A 27,424-nucleotide genomic window follows, 5' to 3' on the forward strand; every position below is an offset into this window, starting at 1 on the left:
AAGGAATGCAGCCACCTCCACTGCTTTCAAGTACAGGGTGACACAGTGGGTTAAGGAACAGAGCCATGCCAGCAACTTTCAAGAACAAAGTGATACTGGGTTTAGGAGCTAAGCCACCTCCACAGCACTCAAGTTCAGGGTGACACAGTGAGTTCTGATGTAGAACCTGCAGTAGGTAATACAAAAGATTAAGGAAAGATACTGGATGGAGGTATCTAGGAGAGGCAGACTTGTAGTATTAAAAACAGCCTTGTGTCAAAAGAGGCTCCATAAGAAGGACTCTAAGAACTCATGTAGACAGTGATGGGAAGTCATTGCTTAGTGATGAAGCTCCAGTGGATAGGCTGGCCTTGCTATGGCATGGTGGACCTGAAGACTTTATGTCAAAGCCAGTACTAAATACTACACTTCATGAGACTTAAAAGGTATGCTTGACCGGCTTTGCTTGATAACAGAGCATCTGTTTATAAGATAGATTACTGGATATGTTAAACCCACCTTTGACACACACTGCCAAAAAATGCAATTGTTTTAAACAAATGACAGGTTTTTGACATCATACCTTATCTTATAAGAACCTTTATTGAGATGCAGAACATGATTAATGCCTTTGCACTTTCTCACTGATTTATTCTATAGCCCATGGATCAAGGAATTATTTTCTATGCTTATGCCTTGGTATTTAATAAATACATTTTATAAGACGACAGTGTTGCCACAGTGATTCTGCAGAAAACTTGGAGTCAGTATGATTCATGGTAGGAGGTAAAGGGAATCCCCTCAGAAGACCTTGAAGGAAGATGACTCCAGTCTCCCCAAATGACTATAGGGGCTAAAAATATCTTTGGTGGTAGCAACTGTGGATGTTATAGGGATCACAAGATAACTAGAGGTAGGGGTGGGACTGTAACTCTTGTGGTCTGGTAAGTTTTAGTAGAGGAGGAATTGCTTCATTAATCCTTGATAAAAAAATCAAAGTGTGATGAGGAGCAGTATGTAGTCCTACTGAAGAGGTTCTGGAGACTATAAAAACAACAACAAAGGAGGGAGACACCCTATGATCTTAGTTATTAAAGCAGTGAAGGAATGCCAAAAAATTGAACCCACTTCCTAAAACATCCTGTGTGGGACAGAGCTATCAGAAACCACAGCATGCTAAAGGGAAATAGTCCTGGAGGGAAGACTTGGACAATGAAGCACACACAATTGCTTCTCTTTTTATTAAATTATCCAGACCTCCTCATCCTGCATTCCTCCTGATAAGACAGCAGCCTCACTCTGACCAATCCCCATTAATTAGCACTGAGGCCAGTCTTTTCTGATCCACTCTATTTGGCATTCCATGTGCATCATGCACTTTGATAGGCATCTTCTTTAGGTTAGGGAACTTTTCTTCTATGACTTTGTTGAAAACATTTTCTGGGCCTTAGACCTGAGTTTCTTCTCCGTCCTCTATTCCTGTTATTCTTAGATTTGGTCTTTTCATAGTGTCCCAGACTTCCTGGATGTTCTGTGCCTGGATTATTTTAGATTTAACTTTTTTTTGACTAGGGTGTCCATTTCTTCTATACTTTCTTCAATACCTGAGATGCTCTCTCCCAGCCACTTTTACTCTGTTCGTGAGGCTTGCCTTTGAGGATCCTGCTCAGGATTCTAATTTTTCATTTCCAGATTTCTCTCACTTGGGGTTTACTTTATTGATTCTATTTTCACTTTCAGGTCTTGAGTTTTTATATTCATTTCCTTCCACTGTTAATTTGTGTGTTTTCACAGATTTCTTTAATAGCTCTATCTGTTTCTCCTTTAAGGACCTCTATCATAGTCATATAGACTCTTTTCTGGTCTTTGTTTTGTGCTTCAGCTACGTTGCAATTCTCAGGGTTTACTATGGTAAGTTTGCTGGGCTTTGTGGAGACATATTTTCCTGGATATTATTGTTTGTGTTTTTAGGCTGAAATTGATGCATCTGAATTTGGAAAGAGTGTAATTCTCTGTGCCGATATATCTGGTTTTGTCTTTGTTAGGTAAGTGTTTTTTAACTTGGTTTCAGTTTCCTCTCTGGTTCTTAGGAGAGTGCATTGGCTGTGTGTTGTCTAATAGGAAGTGCTTTGAGGATTCTGGTAGATGCGAGCATGGGAGTTCCAGGTAAAATGTGTTTGCAGGGACTGCCAGCTGACAGGAATGAGGATGAGCTAGGAGATGGGTTATCTGAGGGGGTGCAATAGAGAGAGTAAAGAGAGATGTTCTTTCAGAATCTTTCTGCTCCCTGGGCAGACTGTGGACACACCACAGGAGGTTATCTGCTACAGAACTGGGGATGAGACTGGGTGATTGGTCTTGGAGAAGGGGAGGGAGAGGTGAAGCTCTGTGATTAGCCTACCTGTTCATTTGGCTAGAGTGGACTGAGGATCCTCAGGGAAAGTCTGATGGAATTTGGTTCCTTGGATAAAGCAAATGAATCCACGAAGGTAAGATAGAAGAGGAAGATCTGTATGAGCCACTAGAGACTGAGGCAGAGAGGAGAGGGAGGATACAGCAGGTAGTCTGCTACAGAGCTGGGGAATGGACTGGAGAATTGGACTTAGAGCAGCAAAGGGAGAGATGAAGATCTCTAGTTAGCTTTTGTGCTTCCCTGATCTGAGTGGCCTGCAGGTTCCCTGAGTTACAATATTTTAACATGCATTGAAAATCATAATTATCTCATGCATTATTTCATATCATTTATATTACTTTATATTTTGATGAAATTATTCCATATTAAAGCTTTTTGGTGGAACTTCTATCAAGTTGACGGAAATTTGGAAGGGTGGACAGGCTTCACAGAGCATGGTTTTCAGAGCTGATTTGAAATCCTGAGTTTAAGGACTAACTCCCTTCTCCAAAATCCATGAATATAAAACTGATTGACTTAGTGGTTGGGAACAGCCTAAAATGGAGACAGAAAATGCCCTGAAACTGTCTCTACCCAGAAGTTCAGGATGCTAGGATTATGTCATCCTCAATACTAGATTTAACTTTCTTTTTTAATAACAGCAAAAAAAAATAAATCTCGTAAAAAGTGTTAAGGAGCATAAAAAAAGATTTCAAAGAGAATGATGCACCAAGTTACTTAAGAAAGAACATTTCCAAATATAAACAATTTAAAGAACACCCATGTAGGAGTCCTGGAGTTCTTCCTTATCTAATTTCTGTGACAGAAGCAAATTAAGGGAGAAAAGGTTTATTTTAGCTCATGGTTACAAGTTACAGCCCACCATAGTGGGATAATGATAGCAGATTGAAGCAGCTAGAAACATTAGATCTCATCTCTGTGACAAGTTGTATAAAGATTTATGGAATAAATAGGAGGTATAAAAATCTAGAAAGACATTCTTCACTCATGAGTTAGAGGAACTAACATTGTTAAAATGTCTATATTTTCCAAACAGTACATATGTCCATATTTCCCAAAAAAATGCACAGCACAGGATTTCAATGACATTAAATGGCTTATGAAACCCCCATGGATTTGGGTAGATGATACAGTCTAGGAGTGTAGCACACAAGGGAATGCTTCCACACATGTTGGTCAGGAATAAAACAATGAAGGGTCACACTGGCACCCATGTATAGTCCTTAAAGGCATCATGTACTGACTTATCTCCTTGGCTTAGTCCAACTCTCAAAGGGACATTAATAAGGGACTCAAACCAGCCTGAAGAGGACACTTCATATTGAAACTGCAACCCACAGCTTCTCGAGGGTGAGGAAGTAGTGCTGGGATCCAGTGGTAACATCACATGCAGAAGCATGAGACTAAACTGCTATGTCTCTTCATATGCAAAGTAACCTCAGGATGGATAAATCCCTCTGAAGCTCTCAAGTGATAAAAACAGCACAGAAACACAGACATACCATAATAAATAGTGGAAGGTCATTTGTCATACCATGAATAAACCTAGATTATACTGTGTGAAATAAGCCAGGTACAGATAGAGAAGTAGTACCTGATCTCTCTCATCAATGGAATATGAAGATACTGATCTTATAAAAGTAGAGAACAGAATAGAGTTCCCTGGAGTCTGAAGATGGTGTTTGCCAATGGCCAATGGTCATCACATGTCTATTCTGAGAAACATTGATAAAATCAGTGTCACCATGTATATATGGGATATAAGCAGAGTTATTCATATTTACTTCAAGAAACAGAAAATTCCTGTATAATAAACATTTTGAACTTTAATTTAAGACTTTATTTAGACACAGTGCATGAGCAGAAATTTACTAGTCTCTGCTTCCTGGAATGTGGACATCACTCATCTAAACCCATCTTTCGCTATTGTATTCCCAGAGGAATTGTTTTAATTTTAATAGTACACTTGGAGCATCCTTGCTTTGTCAATAATTAGAGCAAATATGTGATCCTTAGAGGTTTCCTGCCTCAATCACTTTCTCTGTCAATGTTTGTTTTTGTAAACAGAAGTAGCTATTTAATGATATTTTTCCAGTCTATTTTGAAATTATTACATAAGGCTGTGTATCTGAAAACTGGATCTGCTTCTCTGCTTACTGTTTATGTTGCATAAATGGTTTATTAAATAATATTGTTATTGCTGCTGGGTTTTTGGAAAGGGTGGGTATTTGTCTTGTTTTGTTGTTGAGACGGAGGCTCAGGTTATATAGGCTGCTCTTGATTTCTCCATGTAGCAAATGGTGGCCCTGATGTCCTGAGGCATGATGTGCTCTCCGTCTCCCAAGAACCGGCATTGCATGCCAGCACCACCATACCTTGCTGAAAGGGATTCAGATCTGAGAATTTTGTTTCCAGTGAGCAAAATTTTTACTTTTAAATTCAATTTTGCTCATAGGCCTATCTCTCATTCTCTGTCTCTGCTTATATTTATCTGTCTGTCTCTTTCTCTCCATTTGTCTCTGTGCCTCCCTCATACTTTCTGTGTCTGTCACTGTCTCCATCCTCTGTCTTTCCCTCTGCAAAGGTTTTCTCCTCTTTTTGTCCCTCTACTTTAAAAGAAGGTGGGAAGTAGAAAGATAATGGGATGGTGAAAGAGTAAAGAAGAAGAGTTTTGGGTAGAAGACCACTGATTTAAACAAATGATTCCTGAGGAACAAGTAAGGTTAAGAGATGGGGATACCAACAAGCCATGAGTGTAGATGTAACGGTCTTATTATTAAATAAGAAACACAGAGCCAAATGCAGAGTTAAAAGCCCAAGAGGTCAGAGCAGTAGCTAAGAGCTGAGACTTAAAACTGCCTTCTTACCCTTCACTGCTGCTGCCGTCCTTCCCCTGAGAAAGACACCTACTTCCTGTATATCTGTCATTTTATTGACTTTCTGTTCTGTCTTCTCATTGGTTGTAAACCCAACTGCATGACCTTCTCTCCACTGCCTGTCTATACAGACCTCCAGGTCTTTTATGGTTGGTATTGAGATTAAAGGCCTGTGTCTCCATGCTGGTGGTGTCCTTGATCACACAGAAATCTGCTTGTCATGTGATCATGATTAAAAGTGTGTGCTACCACTGCCAGAATTCTACTATGGCTTATAATTAGCTCTGACCCCCAGGTAACTTTATTTATTAACATACAAATAAAATCACATTTCAGTACAAACAAAATATCACTATACATGAGAAACTAGGAGAGGATTGTGCTGTGCTACTCTGAGACTTCAGCAGTTGGGTAGGTCCATTTATCATTAGTTAGCTAATGTAAGGTTGACATAGGTGCTACTGAGCTGGCCATGGTGTTATGTCCTGGGAAATGTGAGAGCCTGTCTCAAAAGTAAGAGCAGAGAAAGAATAAAAAATTTTTTACTGACTATCTGATGCTTAAGTATTTTAATAGGTGCGTTCTCATAATTAAATATGGAGTTAATTATTAATTAGGTCCTGTTTACTTTCTCTGTGTTGAAATAATTATAATAAGCCTTTCCATGCTATAACATAGAGGTTCTTTATTCATTATGTGCTCAGGGAAAGCTTGAAATTAAAACTCAAGAGAAAAAGCAGTGACCTCAAATTTATTAAGTGTTTCTTGAAAACTCTTTTCAAAATTCTTATGAGCCTTTTCTTCTTCTATAAATATCCAAGTGTCAAATACTTAAAAACCTTTATTAATAGAAAATCCCAGCAGATTGCCAAGGCAAAGTCAGTTCTCAAATGTGTAGTCAGAACAATTCAACACACTAATGTGGGCATTTCAGCCTTGTTGCTCATTGTTAGAGACTCATTTGTCAAAAGTGAGATTTAATTAACCTGAGGTAAGAGTTGGCTTTAAGCCTTATTTTGCATGAAGAATGTGTTATAGCTACATTCTTTCATTTTTAATTACACATCCAAATAAATGCCTGTTTCTGGGAAGGATTTCGCAAGTATCTTAACTATTTCCTTTTAGTGTTAATATTTTCCATTGGAATTCTAAACTAATAGTTTCTAAAACACAAATCCTTTTCAATGCAATGAGAAATTTTTTGAGGGCCTAAATACATGCCTTCTGCATTCTAATCGGTACTGTGCTACTATCCGTGATAAACACCAAAAATGGTCATACTCTTAACAATGAGATACTGTACATTTTTCCTTATAGTTAGTTGTTAATTAAGAATGCTATACTTGTACTGTTGATAAGTTCAAAGGGGAAAGGCTGTTAATGAATCAGCTTTTCTGTGTGAGCATAAAACCAACACAAGGTGTGACTTACATAAATAACAAACACAGAATAAAATTTTAGCAAAAATGTCACTGAGTGCTGCCTATATACTCATGGGTGTGTAGACTTCCGCTTAAGCATGGTTAACCTACCAGGGGCTACATCCTTAAAGAAAAATCCATCTCCCATCCATATGGTTATCAATGCCCAATAGCTCATCAGTTAGAGTGAACTTTCATGGCCATTCTTGTAACCACTCTGGGATTTTGCTGCATCGAGCTTCTGCAGGTCTTGTGTATGCTGTTACAACCAATAATGGATCATATGTTTAACTTGGATACTTTGTCACGAAAATGCTGTTTCTTTTCAGTCAATCACTCATTCTGAATTTTACACTCTTTCTGCTGTAGAAAAAGAAACAAAATAAAACAAACAACAATAAGAAAAATAAGGACACAGAGTTGAGTGAGTTTGAAATGGGGGCTGAATCTGATAGGATAAGGCAGTGAATACTGTCAAAATACACCTTATGAAATTCTCGAAGAATTTACATAAATAGTTTTTAAAGTCACTAACTAGACCCTGACATGAATTTGAGTATCAGAAACAATCTTAGTTTTGCAGGAGGTATAATCACTGCATGTGCCACATACTTCTTGTGATAACCAGGTTTAATGTGCACTAATGGGACAGAGTGCATGGTAGCTTGATGCTGCCCATTAACTGGGTATTTACAACATGTGTGTGCCCTAGAAGGTGGCTTGACAAGCATAAAAGACATGATATTTTCCAAGATTAAACTTTGGTTAAGTGTTTGAATTTCACAACTTTGTACAGGTGATAGATCAGATCCAGAATATAGCACACAGTACTGTGTGTTAGAACATTGGTCACAGGGTGGTGATTTGGGAAAATGATAGAATCTTCACAAGGTGGGACCTCTTGGAGGTCTGTAGGCTGCACAGGCTTCCTCCCAGAGAGGGCTGTGGACCCCGTCATTGTCTACTCCTTTTCCTCCTCCTCCCTTTTATTTTTACCCTTTCTTTTTTCCTTCTTCCTCCTTTTTCCTCTTACTTGTCCTCTTCATTTCCCTTTTTATTTTCCTCTCCTCCTGCTCCTCATCTTCCTCCCCTTCTTCCTCCTTTTTTGCCTTTTTCCTTTTCTTCCCCCTTTCCTGTCCTTCCTCTTCCCCCTCTTGTTCCTTCTTCCTCCTCTTCCTTTATGTTTACTCCATGAACATAAAGTGAACATATGCTTCCCCCTGCATATGTTTATACCACAGTGGGTGACTTCACACTAAAATGCAAAATGGTCAAGCAACCATGGACTGAAATTTCCCAGAGTGTAGTCACTGGCCTCAGGCATGATAAGCAAGTGCTCTGACACTGAGCTGCATCTCTAGCCTTGTTTTTACTTTACTTTATATATTGCTACAAGCAAATCTAACCTATCAGGACAGTCCACAGAGAACCAGTCCACATTTATCTTCTTTTTCCACTGTTCAAATGTTATGCTTGTTTTAGCCTCCCCTACTCTAAAGCAACTTCTGATAACAGTTGATGTGGTATTTTATAAACAACCTGTAACAACTGAAGAAAATTAATTACTAAAGTATGAGAGTAGATATATAGTGACATCATACAGAGAAAAGCATTAAAGCACTAGAAAATGTTTATTTCATAACATTTAAAGGTAAAGACAAATCACTTTGAAAGATCATAAAATGCTTCAAATTTGGTATTTGCTTGAGATCTTACCAGCAACAGAGATATCTTATTCCCACAACATTTGGTTCTTCTTGGTCATCATGTTATTCCCCACACTGAATACAGAATGACTTGTATCTGTTTCAAAAATTATAACATTTAGTCAGGTAACAAAGTAGGGCATATTAGAGAAATGACAGAAGAGTCTGTTCCAGTGTCTGAAGTCAAGGCCAGGGCTCCTGGAAGAAAGAGGTCTCCAGCTGCCCATCACATCAGCATAATTGGAATCTGAATCATTAGCCACTTGTAGCTAATAAGAAAGGTTATAGTCACTGTGTCAGAACTGTCCGTGCAACCACATCATGAAGGATTAATGAGGGATTAAGTCTGTAGTATCTAATATGGAAGTACTTAGAGAAGAAGCATGAAGATCAGGTTACATTACTGCAATGCTCTTTAGCATTCTTCACTCCCATGTGTTTTACTTACTAAATCAAGAATGCAAATCATCAAATATATGCAAATATATTTCATGGAGAGTGGATGTGAGGATGTCAGCATGCTGAAAGAATGGCAGCTGGCACCCAAATGCAAGTTTCAACATGGTCTTCCAGGCACAGCCAAAAATGAAATCTGTCAAATTATAGACTCTCTAAGTCCTATTTTCCTAATTAATAGAATCAAAGCAGTCAGTTCAACCTCATACAGTTGTCATGGGAGTAAGACACAGAAGAAGCTTTGTAAGATGTGTAATTGTAGCTTGACATCATGGTTGTTGCAATTCACAGGACTACTGATTTGTGCTACTGAACTTAACTACTTGTTGAAGATGTTGGTACCTGTAGCTATAGTAGTGAATATTATTTTACTCATGATACAAAATATTTTCCTTAGTAGAAGAAAGTAAAACATAAAATAAATATAAATAAAAAATCAAAATGCAAATATTGAATGAGAAGCACACAGACTATATACCTATATCTAGATATATCTTTAAAGATTAGAGATAAGGAGCTGCAGAGATGGCTTATCAGTTAAGAGACCCAACATCTCATGTATCAGACAGGAGTTTGGGTCTCAGCACTCACAGCGCAATTCAAAGACCTGCAATTGTAGCTCGAGGAGATTTAACAGAATTTACATTTTCAATTCTGAAATATTGTAAAGTACAGTTACTTCAGTGAGTGGATGCTAATCAAGAGTTATAGCTTTCTAGAACAAGTCTTTTTTTCAAAGATTTACTTTTATTTATGTGTGTGAGTATGTGTGTGTGAGAGCATTGGCCATGTGAATGCACTGTGCACAGAAACTAGAAGAGCCTATCTGATTCTCCTGCAGCTGAAGTTACAGGTGATTATGAATGCCCCTAACATAGGTGCTGGATTGTTTGTAGGACCCTTAACATAGTAAACCTGGGTCCTTTGGAGGAGCGTCAATCTGAGCCATCTCTTCAATCCATAACAATACTTACAGGATATATTTCACTATTATTAGCCTCCAGTTTATATTCATTGTATAAAATAATGTGCTTAGTATTGGCATTTTTATCATTCATATTGTTTATTATTATCATATTAATGCTTATAACTTCGTTTGTGGTCCCTATACTGGTCCCCTTTTTCATTGAACATAGACCCCTACTATTTTTGTATATTAAGATAAAGATCCTATACATAAGAAAAATAAACATGGTATTTGTCTTAATGAGCTTGGTTTTTTCATTTAACATGATGATCTACAATCCCATCAATTTCGATTTTGCTGTGTATGACAGGATCCCATTGTTATTTGTAGAAGTAAAACATTTAATCATGTATATGGACCATGTTTCTTTATGTGCAACCAAGGCTGATTTCTGCAAATTCATTTTGGTAAAAAGTGCTGCAGTAAAAAATAAAGATGTGGGAAATGTTGCTTTGATTCCTCTAAGATGTTGAGTCATTGAGTTACCAAAAGTGGCATATCTGGGTCACATGGTAATTCTGTTTTTCCATAATGGCTTAACCAGTTTACATGCCTGCGACAGCACAAAATGTATTCTTTTATTCATCCTCACAAGCATTTGTTGTCATTTGTTTTCCTGAGGATAGCCATTTTTCTGGAAGCAGAGGTGTGATTTCAGGAAAGTTTTGATAGTGATTAAGTTTTCCAACAAGTTGTCTTTTATAATTTTATATTATAAGTTAATATTCTCCCCATTCAGGGACACAGTTCCTCACCCCCTCCAATACAGCAAAACCCATTTTTCTATCCATAGGTATTTCAGCTTTAATCATCAATAATGTCCTAATTATGACAAATTTATCTTCATGTTGCTAACAAAATTAATAACCTTTTCATTCATCACATAAAGTACACAACATAACAGAAAGAATTGAGAAATTTTACTGACCAAAGCCCCTTACTCATTTTCTAAGTAGTCATTAATAATGCCCTTTGGAAAAATGTAGAATAAAAAATTACTTTTACCACAATTTTAATCTTAATGCTTTTAAATATTACTAATATTTTAGAAAGTAAAACCTCCTCTCTGGTTTGATATTGACTAAGTATGAAGATGACATTTGAAAACAGGAGGAATCTTTCCAAAGTTGATATTATTTGTTGGAAGTAAGTTCAGTAGTCATTGGAGTTACTTCCTTTGGCATTAGATAGGAGCAGGTGCAGAGACTCACACCCAGAAATGAGAAGAAAAAAATTTAAATTGGAGGTCTCCATCGGATCCTTTCTCTAGGAGATTGGGGTACCCTTTGGAAGAGGTGGGAGGAAAGATTGTTGGAGTTAGAGGGGATGGAGACCACCAGCAGAACATGACTCACTGAATCAACTAAGCAGGGCTCTCATGGGCTCATAGACACTAAAGGGACCAGCCTGGAACCTGAGTGGGTCTGCACCAGGTTCTCGTCATATATGTTATGGCTGTCAGCTTAGTGTTTTTGTGGGACTCCTAACAGTGGGCACTGGTATATCTAACTCTTTGACCTGCTCTTGAAACACTTTTCCTCCTATGGGATTGCTTTGTCCAGCCTCAATAGGAGGGCTTTTGCCTTATCTCATTGTATCTTGTTGTGTCCTCTTTTATTGTCATCTCTTGGAGGCCTGTTCTTTTCTTAAGAGGAAAAGGAGGGGGAGTGGATCTGGGGGAGAAGAGAGGTAGGAGGTAGCTGAGAGGAGTGGAGAAAGGGAAACTGTGGTCAAGATGCATTGTATGAGAGAAGAATCTATTTTTAATAAAAGGAAAAAGAGTGTACTAAAAAAACAATAAAAGTAAAGAATACTATTCTTGGGACTGCCCACCATAGGAACACAAAGATGCTTCCAAAATATCTGAATAACTGGTTTATATAGAAAGTTTGAAAGCACTCTTACAACTACAGGGTAGACCCATACTGCATTCAACCATAGAAGCAGAAAGCATAAGGAGGCAGTGTTGAGACTGCAGGGAGAAAAAAGAGATCAGGTCAGAGTTTGAAAGCTACCCTCAGGAGCAGGTGGAGCCCAAATCTACACATCAGGCTTCTGATCCAGTGAAAATGGAAAAACAAACCAACAAACAAAGCAAAACCTCCCACGTCTCTGTCCTCAGTAGAGGACATTTGGAGTGGTTGAAGCAGTGACAGCAGGCAGAGGGAACAGACAGAAGGGACATGCCCACCCACCTTATATGACTCAGTTATAGTCTTTTAGATCTTTGAGTGAAATGTTAGCCCTGAAGAACAGAAACATTACCCACAGTGGAGAAAGTTGTTCCTTCTCTGAAAACAGTGTGTTATAGTAAATAATAAAATCATTGATTCAGCACCACCCTCTGTCATCACTGTATCTCATGCTGATCACTGTTCACAGGCAATCTCTCAGACCAGTCAGGAAACTCCTCATGCATCCACCCACTTGTCCCAGTGTTTTATGAGGTGAATTTTTTTCCATGATGTTGAAGAGGAAACCTGAAAATAAGATGGGAATTCATGTGTCAGTTAGTGTTTGCATAGATCCCAATGAGTTTGCTCCATCCAAGACTATACCACTTGGTTGAATTTCAATGATTCATCTTGATTGCCTCTCTGCAGTAATTGCAGAATCAGATGAAAGTTAAAACATTAGACTCTCTGTTCTTTAATGTGTGGAGTGTGGTCGAGTGAGGAGCTCACTGTCTAAGTCCCTTCATCCATAAAATTAATTTCCATTAATAACAAATGTACTATAAAGATGTGACTTTTAAACAAACAGTCATAAAAAGGATGAATATCATATCTGAGAGTCAAAATTTACATGAAAGTACCAGTTGGAGGACAGAATTTAATAATAATTAGTGTGTGTGCTCATGTATATGTCTATGTGTAAGAATGGAAGACGGACAAAGTCTGATGTCTCTTTATAGATGAACAAGGTGGGGGACAGGATTTAAAAATCTTGTTGACAGTCCAGCTGTAGAGAAGATTTTAATGACATGTTTAATAAAATTTAGCTAGTATGATAACCAATGTGGAAGATGTAAAGAAGTCAGTCAACTGGGATCCCGATGTTTAGGTTCAGGAGCACACAATCTGCTTATTTCTCAGATTTTTGTTTCTTTGGGTTTTTGTTATTATTGTTTCTTTTCTTTTCTTTTCTTTTGTTTTTTGATCTGTCTTGTTTCTTATGTTTTATTCCTGCCACATGGTTTGTTTGTTTGTTTGTTTGTTTGTTTGTTTGTTTTTCTAGTGAGACAGAATGAGATTCTCTCCACTCACACAACAGAAAGCAGTCTCCTCACAAGCATCACTGGGACCTTTTACCAAGGGGTTCTGCAGCAACCTCTTCCTATGACACCCTTGGACAAGCTTCCCTGGCCACCTTCCACCATCCTCACCTCAGTCTTGGCCTCCTACCATCACCTTGACAGAGATGGCTCTGATGATCAACCTTGTGAGGTCATCAGGCAAGGGGAACAGCTGAGAGGCTCCTGTTAAAACAGGTCCAGCTGTGTTCACTGCATGAACTGGATCAGCACTATTTCCACCCTGAAGCAGTGGGCATAGCCAGTTTCTGCTTCCATCACACTCATCAGATGCTCTGGGGAAGTTAGTGTGGAATTTCTTCTCATTCTGTTCCCAGAGATCTCAGAACACTCTGTCCTAATGTAGAACTACACAATATACAGAAAAATGTGCTACACTACACGCTAGATTGAAAGTTTTTTTTTTCTGTAAATTACTTACATATTGAATGTCTCAAAATGCTAAGAAAAATACAAAAGTTGTGATTCCACCAGAAAATTTCTATTTTTCAATTTTGTTTCTATCCCCAGCCAGTCCTAAATTTGTGTATTATCAGTTTTAGTTGAATTTACTCTGTGATTATAGTCTAATTTTCAATAGTTCTCCTAAAGACAATTACCAGCTCTGTGTGTATTTATTCCCACTATTGGTATAATTTCATTGAGTTGAGTGGATCTGCCTACATTACATTTTCATACTAGATTCTAACATTATTCAGCTGTATTGTTTTTATTTTGTTTTATCAGATGCTTAAATGCTTTGCTACAGTTTTCTTTATGAAACTATTTCTCCTTAGAAGTTTACATCATAAAATACAATACTAGCCTGCAGAATCAAAGCAAAAGTTACCATCCAAAGGCACTGGCCAAGCATATTTTAAAACTGATTTCTTAATGAAAAATGATGTGAGTGAGTTGTACCTCTGTATTAGGAATGACACTGTCTGCCCCCAAAAGCTACATGCTCCATGTTTTCACTAATTTTATAGAAAACTTCAACTTTAATATGGTTGTTACTAACATTTATATTGTGGGTTTCCTATTAGGATCAGAAGTATGTGCTGTGGGCTGAATTATCTTTCCCCAAAACTCAGTGGTTCAAGGCCTCCAAGAGGAACTTCCAGTTACATAGTATCATAAAAATGGTTCCATAATCCACTAGAAATGCATTTTTCATGGTACAAGGAAGAGATACCTTGAGTATTTGAAAGTCAGGAAGAAAGTCTTTGGAAAACCAACCCTGCTGAACAACCTGGCTTACAGTTGTCAAACAGCAAAATGTCAAAAGGGATGAGGAGAGTTCTCCCAATTCTGACACAATCCAAGAAGAAAATGGGGAACACTTCCTTCAAAATTTTGATTTTATTATATTTATAAATTACCATAAATCTAGAAAGGAAGAGAACTAAGAATTGAGATAAAATGTCATCTGTATTATTTAAAATGTTATGAAAACCAATATTGACTATTTAATATTTTTAACCTTATAGATATGACATACATAGATTTGTCTGTGAATCTAATATATCACATAAAATATCCTATGGCAGAATTTCTTAAAATTTGATTCATGAATTTTTCAAAGTTATAGGTAAGTTTTTGAAGTATAAAATGAATAGCCTTTCATTTGAAAAAAAGTTTTAATGTAGTTTCTGTATCTATCTCTGTTTATCATCAAAACAGACCATAAACCTACTTCTATGATAATTAAATTCTAGGGTGCAATAAACTAAATCAGAAAAACAAATAAAATGCAGCTGTACAGTACCATTTACCTTAATGATCAAGCACGCTGGTACCATATATCATATACCCCAGTGGTGCTGCAGCCATCTTGAATTAAATGCATACACTCTGTGATGTCCTTACAAAGATGAAATTGCTTGTAATGCAGATTTCTGGGCATGCCCTCCCTATTTAATGTTGCATGACTATTTGAACATCTCAAGTTGTATCAGAAGCTAAGGCATAAGATAACACAGAGAAGGAAGACAGAAGGTTTAATCTTGAAGCAGATAGTTGGAATGCCTCAATTCAGGACCTGATAAACTCACTGGATATAAGGAAACAGTCACATAAGTAGCTATGAAGCATTATCCTGGACAGAATTTAAACTCTACATGAAAGGCCCTGAAGCAGGAATGTCAGTCCTGTCTGATGAAGTCAAGCCAGAGAGAAAGACAGAACTGATTCAAGGAACATAAAAGAAATTTCAGTAGGCATGACTAACCCCAGCAGCTTGGACATTTTAATAGTGATGCTGACAATGTGGGAAGTGAAAGGCACTGGAGTGTTTCATTAAAGGAGCAGTGTGCTGTCATATCTTAGAAGAGTGACTCCAGCAACCACATGAGAAACAATATAGACGTGAATTCAGATAAGATGAAAGGTAGAAAGCTATGATAATTTCATCAGGGAAGCATGTAACAGGGAGTCAGTGGAGGTGACAAGAATAGTGGAAATACATACTGATTATTTTTTTCAAGGCAGGGTTTCTATGTGTAACAATCCTGGTTACCCCAGAACTCTCTTTTTAGACCATACTAGCTAGCTTTTAACTCATAGACACCCCCCTGCCTCTGCTTTCCAGGTGCTGGGATTAAAGGCATAAGAGGACAAGTGGTAGAATTCAATCAGAAGCAATTTTATGTCTGAGTAAGAGAGAGGCAGAGGAATGACCCAAGAGTGACCTAAACAATGAGCAACAGAGCTTCATCTGACTGCTGAAGAATATAAGTGACACCCATCACTCAATGTTTAATTTTTGAGAAATCTATAACTTGTCTGAGAATTACATCATCAGTTGTATATACAGGTCTGAAAGATAGGGAAGACCACCGGGTGGAAACAGATGTTCATCATCAGAGAGCCATGAGATTCATAGTTTAACATTATGCAGAATCATTTTGGACCAGATGGAGACCAGGGTAATATGAAACATAAGTGCATTATTATACAGCAGAGACCATGCCCTAGATGTGTCTTTGGTAGTGAATATAATGCCAAGATTTGTGTTGTCAGAGAATCATGAATCAGAAGGGAAGCTTACAAAAATAACTGTTCAGCTTGCTTTCCTTCTCAATTCCCCATTTCCTCTCTAAGCTTATTGTTTGCAGCACATAGGCCCATGAATAACTCCCACTGTATCACACATCAGTGAATGTGATCTTTATTTTATATGAAGTCCTTTAGTGTTTGATCTTACCTAGAAAGCAGATCTGAATAGCTGTGGTTTCACAAATCCGAACACTTCTTCATAGAGGTCTGTGAGAGTGAAATGATTTCTGACCCATTTGCTATGGATGAATCTCTGATCCAAAAACCCTCAGAGACATGGAAACACTGACTGGAAAGCCACCTTCTCCATGTACTCTGGCTGGGTGCTAATGCTGTCTGGCTACTTGGCTTATGATCTAGGAGCCACACTGGGCATCCTCATCTGTCCCATGCACTGTATTCTTACACCTCACCCACTCTTCATTGTTACCATGTTTCCATTCACTTCTCGTCTATCCTTGCACCTCTGATTTGCTTCATCGGATGTTGTGCTCTCCCAGTGGCTCTTGGGAGAATCTCATCAGATCCTTCCATTTCTCATCATTCCTTACTCCACGATTATACCCACATATCCCTGCTAGATGTGCCCTCTAAACCAAGTACCCTGTCACTATCTCAAACACAAACTTTGCTGGGCATACTTTTAAGTCTCTAAAATCGTAATTCTGTGCATCTACTTGTGACAAATGTGAACTCTGCCTTCAGTGTCCCTCTTTTTTACAGGTGAAGCAACAGAGTGCAGGTGTCTGAAGTGGTGGCTTTAGAGTGAAGACGCTTGTGCATAATCTTAGTTCTGTCCTTTCCCATTTATGTAGACCAAGCCTCCTTTCTTCATCACTAAGTAGACATAGCATTAGCTACACTATAAGACAGTTGTGAATTCTGAGATAGTTAATGCATTCTATACATCTTTATTGTAACAATTCTGAAGTCACTCATTTCCTTCTTTTTTTTTTTTCTTTGTTTCCTCTTTGAAACAGGAGGTCATTAAGTAACTCTGGCTGGCCTGGAACTCTCTATGTAGACCAAGCTGGATTCAAACTGACAGAGATTCACTTGCATCTCTGTAGTGATATTTTATTTGGGCTGAAATGTGTTGATATTTTATTTGTATCTTAATAAATAAAGTTTGCCTGGAGATCAGAGGAAATAGCAAGCTGTCTTAAGTAAATACAAAAGTCAGGCAGTAGCAGCACAAGCCCTTTATCTGATCACTTGGCAGGCAGGGTCTCTGTGTGTTCAAGTCACACTAGGGAACAGAGCCAAGCATGGTGACACATGCCTTTAATCCCAGTACCAACCATAAAGACCTGGAGGTCTGTACAGACAGGCAGTAACAAGGAAATGAGGTAACTGGCCTAAGAGCCAATGAGAGGGCAGAATAGCAAGGCAATAAAAGCCTGGGTAGACAGGAAGTCATGGCATTTTGGAAGATACAGAGCTGGCAAGGTAAGGTGGTTGGTGGCTCTCACTATTTCCCTGATTTCTAGTTTTCATCCCTATATTTAGCTCCATGTTCTTTATTTAGTAAGACTGCTTAGCTGAGATTAAATGTGAGCACACTGTACCCAGACTGTTCTCCATTTTAAGTCATAGTCCCTACTTATTACACTCCCCTTTGTCTACTCTATACTCTCTAAATCATAGATTAATTTTATGTGAATTTGAAATTATTATTTATACACTTGTTCTGTAATAAAATATCTCTGAATATAACAGATAATATGACTTATCTTTGTTATTCCATAATTCCCATTTTAAGATAAACTCCCAAGACTGAACAATGTATCAGAAACTTGTTTTGAAGTGAAATATAGACTTATAGTCATGATGTTACTGTCATGAAATATTTGACAGTTTAAAAAATATGTGAATTCTGCATAATTGGACCTCAGAAAAAAATTTAGTTAAACTAAAATAGTGGATCTTTGTCATCACTATGATAAATTCATTTAAAAATACTTCTAGGGGCTAGAGAGATAGCTCAAGTTTAAGAATGCGTATTGCTTTTGCAGAAGACATAAATGTGGTTCTTAGCCACCATGGAGTTTCATAATCAATTTAACTCCAGTTCCAGAGGATCTGATGCCCTCTTCTGACATCTATGGTACACTTATGGTGGTGTAAAAACAGTACAAAATACTTTAGAACATATACTTAACACCTTTAACACCTTTAAGCAACTGAACAGAAAAAAAAAAAAAAAAACAAGGAATATCTGTGGAGATGGCTCAATGGTTCAGAGCACTTTCTGCTGTTATGGAGAACCTGGGTTCAGTTCTCAGCACCCACATGACAGCTCCCATCTGTGTGTAACTCCAGTATGAAGTTATCTGATACCCTCTTCTCACCTTCAGAGTCACTACAGGCATATGGTGCACAGATATTCATACAGGCAAATACTCATATAAAAATTAAAAATAAATTAATCTATAAAAACCAAAACAAACCTGTGGAATATTTGGTCTTTTGGTAATTCGAGGTAGAAATGAACTCTTTTTTTTTTTTAATTCTCAAAAGTACAACTATTCTTTTCCCTCACTTTTGTAAGTAACTTTCTTGTGGAAATCATTATTTTCTCTGCCCAAATCTTTATTTTAGAGAACTTTTCCTTTTACTGTTTGGCTACAGATATAAAGTGAATTGATTAGACAAAGGTTCAAACTCTAGTAATATTTGGGTCAGGATGGAAAGATATGATGAAATAAGAAGACACGGATGTAAAATAAGCCCCTGAACTTTGGTTGGCCTTTCCTGCTGGATCAGGTCAGACTCAACACACAAGAAGAAACAGCAGCTGCTTGCACAGCTGTCCACTTTCCATCTCATCTCAAACTAGGATATAAACAATTATTCATTATTACAACAAACAAACAAACAAGAGAAAGGAAAAGGAAAACCAGTAAGATCAAAACATAACAACATAAAAAGCTCACACACACATACAAATAGGTATGTGTTTTATGTTGATCAACAGCTGGGCATGTAGAAAAGCTAGAGGCAGGAACATTTATCACTAGCTTTTGATATGTGAACAGTTGAGAATCCCAGTAACTGAAGCTTAGAGCATCTCCATTTTCCTGATGCGAACTGTAAAGTGCTACTCTGGAAGGAAGAAGAAGAGCTGGATTCACAAAGGGTGAATATTGCCAAAAATGAGTTGATTTTATTAGGAACTCAACTGTGACAATAGTCACTGATGAGGCACCCAGTCTCTAGTGAGTGGTGTGTGCCATGCTCCTATACAACTTCACCACAATACTTGTATAACTACCCCTAAACCACACAAAGGAAACAGACATAGAGCAGTTAAGCGACCTTGCAAGATCTCTCTTAGTAACCAGTAAGAGCAAGGATTTATACTACATTACCACAGGCATTGAAAGCTATATTATCATGCTGTTTAAAATATTTCAGGAACTAAAAACCTGACAATGTGAGTTTCCATCATGAAATTTTAATTTTCAATGCTTATATTTCCAATGAAAACTTTGTCTATCACTAGAAAGTTAGGCAGTTATGACACATAATAAAAAATCAAACAAAGAGTATACTAGAACCCGCCCCCCAGGAGACATGTGCTTCTACTCTCTGAATCTACATCCTCTAGACTCTGTTGATATGACTGTCACATGCCTGGGAGATTCACACAGGGGCTATGTCATGACTATCATATCTCCCAGCTCTTTGGAGACCACTATTTCTCTGAGTAGAGCCGATGTGGATTGATTGGTTCACAGAAGGCTAGCTTGTAGTTTCCCACTCTTATTTCTGACATTCTCCTTAGCATTCTTCCTGTGACCAGCAACTTAACAATTTTCCCCACACTAATACAATAACCATTACATTTGAGAAAAGCTGAGCAGCAGCTATGTGAGGAATTGGAGAGGAAGGGGTAGATGGTAGACAATCAATACTCATTACATGCATTTATGAAATTCTCAGTTAAAAAGGGTGCACACAGTAAGAGTTGGGAAGTTGGGAGGGAGATGAAGGAATGAAAATGATACAGAGTACTCATGTATGAAATTCTTAAAAACAAATTAAATTAAAAATGTTTTTAAAGTAATATAGACTTTTAACTACCCTATTCCTCCCCTCCCCCCCAAAAAAAAGAGAATAAAAGAATACAAAAATGTTAGGAAAAGTCAGACACACAGGCTTTATGGGGAGGTGAATGGCCACAGTATTATGCAACATGTGACCAGAAACTGCCAGACTCCTAAACTAAGTATCATTGGAAAATCTGATTCTGCTATTGGATGGTTCACAGCTTGCTGCTTAATGGGCCATGCCCTCAGGAGAAATTTTAATCAGATTCCACCTTCTATTACATGATAAGAATCAAGCTGAGCAGATGGGTAGGAAATACCCAGGTCTGGGATTCTCCGTCAGTCACATGTCTATAAGCCCCTGTCAAAAATGTACAAGATGGGATCTATGTGATACCTCAGTAAAACCCCCCACTCTATCCCCTGCAGACAAAGAGAAGCTTAAACCAGGATTCCTAAGTGTAGATAAGAACTTAGACCCCTTTTCCCCAGGTGGCTGTATCTGCTACAGGGACTTTGGAAAACAGTCAGGATATTCGACCAAAAGACTAAAAAGGGAGGCGGGTTAAAATAAATTATATGGTCTGTGTCTTTAAGAACTAGCTTCACAAAGAAAGGGGAGAGCTCCTTCCCACCTCCCTGCTGTGAGTGAGAGGTTTGAAAGAGCCTCCCTGGAGACTTGTAAACTTAGAAAACACCTTACTTTTGCATTCTGTACCTAAAGTCTTCAGTGGGGGCTTTGGGAACTGTGATTTAGGCCAGGCCAGTTTCAAGTCCCCAGAAATGATGGCGCCAGCCCCAGGAACAAAAGAACAGAGTCAGGATGTCTGATGGTAACCAATTAACCACGAGATGCCCCTCTCCAGAGATAACAAGACCTGACCCCGGAGAGAAGTTGTAAAACTCCTGACAAGGCAAACAGACAAGCTAAAATAAGATAAAGTCCAGGCCCGGGAAAAACTTGACCAATCAAGGATGGACCCGTACTAACCCCCTCCCCTCTAAGAAATTTTATGGGTTTTGCCTATAAAAACTAACTTCCCCAAGAAAGGGGCACTCCTCCCTGCCTCACTGTATTGGGTGTAGGAATGAGTCCCTGTCTAGACTTGTATCTGCAGAATAAACCTTGCTGTTGCATTCTGGACATCCAAAGGTCTACGGTGGATTCTTTGGGGGGTCATAATCTGGGCATAACAATCTAGGCCACTGAAACCCACTTCTCATGCATGGGGTGTGGCTAACAAACACTCCTGAGGTTTACAGTCTAGGTCACAGGCTAAGTACTGAGCCTTAGCAGAGAATTACAGTGTTTCCTACCTCCTGCCAGTTTACCGCAGGCTCTTTGTAGCAACTTTTATCTACATACCATTTCTCCCAAACAACATAACATTATAAGCACACCAAGACATAAATACACAATACAAGCAAGTTAACATTAGAACCAGACATGATAAAGATTTTTGGAATCATTAAGGTGATAATTTGATACAAATAGAATGAACAGGTGAAGACATCTAATAGACTAATATCATACCATGAAAGAAAAGGTGTCAGTGTGAGCTGACAGAGACAAATGTCACAGGCTAAACCACTCCATTGCAAATGAAGTGTACACCTGATGAGGGAATCTACTCATTATAAAGAGCAGAGAAAAGAATCTGTCATCTAGAGAAATTCTGAAAACTTAGTAGCAAAGAAGCCAAAGAGGCTGAAAACAGAATGTACTATCAAAGAGTTGCACAATCACTGCCTAAACCATAGCATTCACAATGAGAAAGGCTGGGGTAGAATAATGAGAGAAAAAGAACAAAGAGATGGTGAAACACGATAGTGGAGAATACCCTTAAAATCAGTGTTGGACTGCAAATAAAATATTCAGAAGCTCCAGGTTGTCAGTGTCCACCAAGATGGGTGCACCCCCTAAATCAGTTGTTCTCAACCTTCCTACTACTGCACCACTTTAATACAGTTCCTCATGCTGTGGTGACCCCAACCATAAAATCATTTCATTGCTACTTCATAACTGTAATTTTTCTACTGTTATGAACCATGATGTAAATATCTGATATTCAACCCCCTTGAAAGGGTCATTTGAACCCCAAAGGGGTCACAAGCCACGGGTTGAGAACCACTGCCCTAAATGGGGAGACAGGACTCTGGGAGCCAGAGCTGTCAAAAATAGCAAGAGAACACAGCCCACAGATTCAACTAAGCAGGGCTCACAGGGCCTCAGAGACTGAAGCTAAAACCACGAAGCCTGCATGTGTCTGCACCAGGCCCTCTGCATACATGATGTGATTGTTTAGCTAGAGGTTTTTGTTGACTTCTAACAATGGGAGTGGGGGTGTCTCTGACTGTTTTGCCTGCTTGTTGAACCTTTTTCCTCCTACTGAGTTGCCTTGCCTAGCCTTGATAGGAAGGTACATTTTTTAAGGGTAGACATGGCTATGTAATACTATTCTGTTTCCCTACAGATCCATCAGTTCATGTGCTTGGTGTGTCTTTGTGTGATTTGTGTGTATGTATGCTGCGAGCCACAGATATATGAAGTATTTTCCTGCAGTGAATTTCTTGTGTGGTATTGTAGCTTTCTCATTTGATTCTTTCCCCAAGAATTTCTAACAGTGTGGTTGATCATTTACTGGGCACAACTTCCCATATACAGTTGGGGTACTTGAATAACATTCCCCAGCTGTGTTGACAACAGTCACACAGTCAATACCTGTTTCCCATAGCCATCTCCAGAAAAAATTTTCATCTGAGATACTTCTCTATGTCCAAGGACAGACTGCAGATAGATAAGCATTAGCTCACCTCACTTAACAGATAAAAGAAAATAATCATTAATAATTAAATCCTTAACTCCTTACCTTTGCCCCGTTTATTGACACAAGACCCTTATTTAAGAGATTTACTGTTTACAATTCTGGGATTGTGTTTTGGCCATCTGCTAGTTACTGAGGAAAGGTAATTATTCACTTTGTCTTGCAGAGACTACCTACAAGGCCAGAGAGAAGCTAGGTGCCAAGTTTTGTTTCTTGTGCAAATCAAGCCTTAATCATCCCTCTTTTATCTCAGCTCAGGTGTTATCCCTAATTCTAAAGATCCCCCCTTTAGCAATTAACTCAGAGAAAAAGTACCTTTAGGAACCAAATACTATACTTTGCCATGCAGGTTGCCTAGCAACAGAGTAAATTTCTCCCACCCTACTAGAAAGCAGCGCAGCCAAGATAAGCTGAGACAGAAATGGTGCCAATAGAAAAAAAAGAAAATTTTACTTTACTAGTGACTTATAATGACATATAGACTCCTAATATTTCACCTAGACACTTCTAAGATTATAGTCTGAGCACATAAATTCCTTTTTAGACTCCCCTAATTGATTTTAGCCGATAGCTAACCCTATCAGAGAACCTCCATTAGTCACTCCCCTTTTGGGTTATAAAAGAAAGCCTGATAGTTACTGCCTGGTGTAACCTCTTATCTGCTTTTGTGACCCTGAATGAATTCAAGCCTTGTGACCTTGCTTTGGCCAGAGAATTGCTGATTGTATGTGTATATAAACTGGAAACTTCAGAGACTGGGGGAGAGCTAAGATAGGGAGAACTAAGAACAATGAGAGAACAGCAGAAGAAAAGACAGAGAGGAGCTAAGTATGAGAACAGAAAAACAGCTGTGTAGATGGAATTAACTTAGAAGAATAAAGTGAATGGATTAAGGAGCACGGTGTGCTTAGATTCTTTTGATATCCTTCAGATTAATTCTCAGCCACTGGCAGCATCTCTGCCCCAGGGTATTTACAGAGACGCCAAGGGGTGGAGCAAAAGACCTCCTCAACCAGCACAGCCAAGTGCAGACGATTTCAGACACCTGCACTGAGGCCCGTGGCCCTAATCATCTTCTATGTGGACTGCTGGGTAAAGCCACAAGGAACCTAAAAAACAGGCTCCCACAGTATACATGCATGGCTATACATATGTGTGGTCTGTATGTAACTATCGGTGCCATGTCTTATGTATGAATGTGTGCACAGATCCTTATTTTGAATTTAAATGAAAGATAGGAATATAACAAGATATGGGCAGGAGGGAACAAGACGGTTTGCTATTACAAAGGACCATACCCCCATATGGCAAGTAGAGTACTATTTGAAAATACACTTGAATTGAATGCAAATATTTATCATGAATGCTAGATCTGCCATTAAATGTAATGAAAATAATGTAACTGATATGTTAAGGAAGGAATAATGAGTTAATAGGACCATGTAGAATAAGTAACATCACTTAAAAAAAAAGACAAAATAAAAATGAAGTAATGTGGTGATGACTTTCTTAGGACACCTTTGGATTTACCGTAAAAATAAACACATTCTGAGCAGCCACCTTTAAAAAAAAATGAAGTAAATGTTGGACAACAAAAGCAGGAAGAAGAAGGATAGATCTGATTCCAATCTTAATGACTATTTTGAACACCCATGGTCTAAATATACTAGTTAAAGGAGTTTGTTACAATTAGCATGAAACAAGATTCAACTGTGTATAGGAAAGACAATTTAAATACAGTTACTGAGATATTATCAAAGTATCAGTGGGAAATGTGCCCTGCAATCATCAATTCAAAGGATGCATCAGTATCTATATCAATCTCAGAAAGAATAGACATCAAACATATCAGGGATAAAGTGGGACATCATGTAATGAAGAAGGGGCCCTCTCTCATGGAAAACATTATAATGTCACAATTCTTAAGTTGCTTAAAAAGAAGGTGTCAGACTGCATAACTTCAAAATAACAGAATTTCAGGAAATGTGGATACATCTGCGACAGGAGTTTCAGGTATAAATATCCATATCAGAATAAAAGCTTGGAAGAAAAGCAAGAGGAAGGGCCTAGTTAAACCAACAAGAATACCAGTCAATGGAATCTTTCTAACCTCCTCAGACTATCATATATACATTATCATTCAACTGTGATATAAATAGCAGCTACAGGCTAGGAAATAATTTATAGCTATTATTGATTGTGATATAATTTTAAAACATACACACTACATATCAAACAGCAGGGGAATACACATTTTCCTCAAACTCATGAAGTATTCATCAAGTCAGATCCTATTAGAGGTCATGACCTACATTTTAAGGAATTTAAACCAGAACAAAAGCATATATCATCAGCTTCTGGAACATGGATAGAGTAAAACTAGACATCAATAATAAGAACACTGGGTGACCTCCCAAGACAGCCAGATATTAAACATTAAATATCTAACTGGAATATGGACCAATGAAGAAATATCAAGATTTTTTTTAAATTTTCAATCAAGTGGAAATGAAAGAATAAATGCAAATATATGCAGTCAGTATAATAAAATAGAGGGCTTCTAGAAGCCATGGAAATTCTTGTGAAATATATGAAGATAAATGAATATACTTTGTAAAGAGTTCTCAAATCAGTCACCTGCACTTCCACTATAGGAACCACAACAAAGACTAAATCCAGAGCAATAGAGGAAACAATTAGATCAGAAAATCAATTGAAATGGGAAAAGGAATCCATAGAATTGATCCACAACACCAAATGAAGGAGCCATCAGTGATGTCCCATGCTTTTAATGCCACTTTAATCTGCACTTAAGAGGCAGAGGCAGGTGAATCTTTGAGTTTTAGGGTCTACAGAACATGGTCCAGGACAGCCAGGGCTACAGAGAGAAAGCCTGCCTGTCATGAAAAACCAAAACCAAAGAAAGAAAAAAAAAATCAAAATAGCAACAACAAAATAAACAAATCAAGGTTCACTGAAGTTGAGAATTAGTTGAAAATATTTTATCTTGGCTAAGACTACAAATAAATTATTAATATCAGATCTTATCAATCTGAAAAGTCTACATGATTACAACAATGTGGAATCCTGGAATGTAAAAGCTACAGAAATACTGAAAATAGCATTAACTGACAAAGTCTGGTGAAAGGTAGGGAAGACAAAATTGGTTCACAATGGGTCTTTTGGTGCAAAACCATTCTGTATGATCCAGCAGGTGGCAGATACATAGCTTCACACATGGAAGGCAAATGATGGACTTTTCTGTGAGCAGCACAGGTCAGTACAGGCTGTGCAGTTGCAACTAATGTTTCACATGCTGATAATGGGGAAATATTTAAGTTTGGGGACAAGAGACAGTTTAATAGCTCCATGTTTTGTTTAATACATGTGTAAAAATATTTATACAACAAATGAACTCTAGACATTTACTCAGGTGAATGAAAATCATGTTGACTGAAAGATTGTCTACAGCAGCTTCTAGATAACCTTAAGCAGGCAAGTGCTTAAACAGGCCAGCACACACCATTCCCATGGAAGACTGAAGCACCCAACACACACAAAAATTCACACTTGCTTGAGGCTCCCCAACATTTGCTGAGTAGGAAAGAGTTTCAGTAACATCTATATCACATTACCATCTTCTGTAATATTATTGAAATGATAAAACTTTGAGAACATGGAAGTGGGTATGCAGGAGCGCTGCACCTGTGGGAATGACCTGTGTCCTTTGGCTGTGTTTGTGTCTTGTCCTACTGTGATGGTTTATTAGAGTTTTCAAAATGGGAACTACTGCACAAAGTGTACAAGAAATTTATCTGCATTACATCTTAAAGGTGCATAACTATATATTTATCTTAATTTTAAAAATTAAAGCAGGCATTTATACTCTTCAATTAAAAATGACTAATGTGCACTTGTGGGTATTTAAAGCCATTTCCATTTTAATGATTTTTCTGAATTGCTATCACCAATGTTTTGCAGTGATGAGTATCATGGAGTGCGTTATCAGTAACAAAACTGCATGTTTTCATCCAGTTTAAACTATTAAGAAGACAAATCAGTCATTTGGGAAGAACCTAGGAAGAGCACATTCCAAGATTACTTCAGTCAGTGGTCATCAATCATGACCCATCAACAGTTGTGTTTATCTTCTCCATCCTTGGAGTCCTGGCTTCATTAGCTTGGTCATAGATGGCCATGAATGTGCTAGGCAGGCAGGACAACCCTCAGCAAAAGAAAACTGGATCTTTAGTTGTTTATCTCTAATTCTTAAGACACACTTTCTATGTTGTCTACCATATCAGAATAAGTTAGTGCCCATATTTACTGAACTAATCAGTGTCTCCATGCATTTAATAGAGGAATTACTAAACAATAAAC

The 27,424-nt window shown here is 38.0% G+C and overlaps 1 non-coding gene across 1 annotated transcript; it reads left to right on the forward strand.

Moving 5' to 3' along the window:
- Positions 1-24,536: 24,536 nt before the first annotated feature.
- LOC121826989 (small nucleolar RNA SNORD58) lies at positions 24,537-24,601 on the forward strand. Its single transcript, XR_006069140.1, has one exon. It is a non-coding gene; the product is annotated as a small nucleolar RNA SNORD58 (small nucleolar RNA).
- Positions 24,602-27,424: the final 2,823 nt, after the last annotated feature.

This window comes from Peromyscus maniculatus, chromosome 1, assembly GCF_049852395.1.
Source record: "Peromyscus maniculatus bairdii isolate BWxNUB_F1_BW_parent chromosome 1, HU_Pman_BW_mat_3.1, whole genome shotgun sequence".
Lineage (NCBI taxonomy): Eukaryota > Metazoa > Chordata > Mammalia > Rodentia > Cricetidae > Peromyscus > Peromyscus maniculatus.